Source organism: Anguilla anguilla, chromosome 3 (assembly GCF_013347855.1).
Source record: "Anguilla anguilla isolate fAngAng1 chromosome 3, fAngAng1.pri, whole genome shotgun sequence".
NCBI lineage: Eukaryota > Metazoa > Chordata > Actinopteri > Anguilliformes > Anguillidae > Anguilla > Anguilla anguilla.
The window spans coordinates 30,971,656-30,974,267 of record NC_049203.1 but is presented as its reverse complement, the minus strand read 5'-3'; the positions used below and the strand labels follow the sequence as shown (position 1 = coordinate 30,974,267).

Below are 2,612 nucleotides of genomic sequence, written 5' to 3'. Positions count from 1 at the left end.
TCATGTTGCAAGGATCTGTACACAATTCCTCAAACCTGAAAATGTCCCCGTTATTCTATAGCCTGCATACTCACCAGACCTATTGAGCATGTTTGGGATGCTCTGGACCGGTGCATACGACAGCGTGTTCCAGTTCCCACCAATATCCAACAACTTTGCACAGCTATTGAAGAGGAGTGGGAGAATATTCCACACACTACAATCAACAATTTGATCAATTCAATGCGAAGGAGATGTGTCGCGTTGCATGAGGCAAATGGTGGTCACAAGATGCTGATCGATATTCTGTTCATTTCATGGTATGTTCTTTTTTGGGGAATCTGTGACTAACAAATGCATATCCGTATCCCCAATCACATGAAATCAATAGATAAGTACTTAATGAATATATTTCAGTTGACTGATTTACGTTTATTACCTTTGAACTCAATAAAATCTTCAAAATTTATAAGTGTTGCATTTATATTTTTGTTCAGTGTACTTTGGTTCAAAAACATGCCTAGTATCGTGCTAAACAGTGACACCCTGAACATTTTAAAAGGAACTTCAGTGAGGCAAGACTTCTGTCTGCTTCTCTAGACAATGTACATCAATGGATAACTTTATAAAATTTGATTGGGCAGTGTTCTGACTTCAGTTTTGGTGACTTAGCGCCCCCTCCTGGGACCTTTAGTTTGCTTTTAGTTTGACATGCACTTTGACCCGGGACAGGAAGTTGGCCATTTTAGTTTGCAATATGCAGCCACATGTTTGATGAGTAGTCTCAGAAATCATCTGCTGCAATCCTTCCCTTTACCTTTACCCTTACCCTTACCCTTTACCTACCTTTGTTTATGCCTTCGAAATCATCGTCTGTAAGTACAAGTTTAGCACAGACCATAGATCAATGTCTGGATTGTATTTTTGTGAAATATATTTTATAAAGCCTCATTTCTGTTTGTCAGCAAATTGTAAACTTTGCCACATACCATGTTTACTGTACCTTAATCACAAGGTAGCCTGTAAGAGATATTTACAGTATGTTATTGTTACTTATTGTCTATTGTTGTTATATATCGTAGAGTTAGAATAGCTATCTTTGAAGTTTATGTATAGGCTCTAGCTCTGTATTTCCCTACTCTGGCATAACCAGTAGACTAGTCTTAGAGCTGCTATACTGTACACTTACAGCGTTCATGTACACTGCAGATACATAGTAGCTACATGGAAATTAATTTTGTAGCATTTCATTTTTGCATCTTGCTTATTGTATTCTTTTGTTACCTTTCTCAGTTTCACTCCTATCCATGATATATATGAGGGTGCCGCCCAATAAGGCATGAAGGAGCTTGGAAGCTAAATCCTGACTCTGGTATTTATTTCAATGGAGTTTGGCTGACTGCTGAATTGTGTACCAGTGCACACACGCAAGGAGAGCAGTACAGGCAGTTTGATTTGATTGTGGTTTATGTGTTTTTGAGCCCACCCATGAATCAGTGCCTCACTAGTCTTTCTAATCTTGCCTGCTATTTTGTGCATTCTCGTCCTGATCATTGTTGAATTTCTATGGATATTGCATTGTCATTGATGATTTATATATTGTAAATCTTATTTTTATTTTATTATCAATGTTGTATTAGGCTATGTTTTTCCAGCAAAGTATGGCTGCCTAGAGTAGCAATAGGTTCATCTGTGACTGTTATTTTTCCAGATTCCCGATCTTGGTGCTCTTAGCTTATACCATGTTAACAAGTGGGGAGTGTGACTGGGCTGCTAGATATTATTTCTAGCCTTTATGTAGGCCAATATCAGGTGGATTAATTAATATCCAACCTATAATACAGTAATGCAGCATACATCATGGAAGATGCACTAGACTCTTTAATGTGAAGTGCAGAGTCCTCCGAAAATGGTAGCTTCCCACAGACTCTCTATTCTCTCTAACGTTAATTTGCTTGGAGGCGCATGCTGACTGGTTGTGTGGATTTGAAAAGAATCATGCTTTGACATAGACAATGGTGTAAGTAAGTAAAGGCAAGGCTCCTAATTTGGTGAAATAACAGGAATAACTCAGGTAATGGTAACGTAACCGTATTATTATTAATAGCTAGTTAAAAGGTGCACTTTCCCACTAGCAACACATGTAAACTGTAACAGTACTTCACTTGCTAGCTAACACCAGCTATCAGTCATTTTGTAGTTGTCCTAGCTAACTGTTAGAATAGCAAGCTACTGTAAGTAGCTAGACTAACGTGACTGAAATCAAACTGGCTTTTGATTTCATAGAGAAAGTGATCTGTCTACGAGGACGTTCTAAAATGGAGATGTTTTTGATGACAACCGTTGCCGTTTCAAAAGGTAAGTTAATATGAAGCTAGCTAGCTAGCCTGTTACTTTAGTTAATGTGTAGCTAACTTAGCTAGCTAGTGAATTCTGCTGGATTTTAGGTCAAAATGGTCTCACGGCATGCTTTTTTTAAATCTCACGACAGGTCGTGGTATATGGTTATTATATCACAGCTAAGGGGTGTTGTTCAGCCCAAAAAAGAAGATACCATGAAATGAACAAAATACCGATCAGCAGGGGCGATTCTAGGATCAGACCTTTAGGGGGGCTCCGCCCCTAATGAAAAT

General features: G+C 38.4%; 1 long non-coding RNA gene across 1 annotated transcript; it reads left to right on the top strand.

Annotated features, from left to right (window-relative positions):
• Nucleotides 1-737: 737 nt before the first annotated feature.
• LOC118224087 lies at nucleotides 738-2,337 on the top strand. Its single transcript, XR_004764565.1, has 3 exons — nucleotides 738-854; nucleotides 1,273-1,351; nucleotides 2,266-2,337. It is a non-coding gene; the product is annotated as an uncharacterized LOC118224087 (long non-coding RNA).
• Nucleotides 2,338-2,612: the final 275 nt, after the last annotated feature.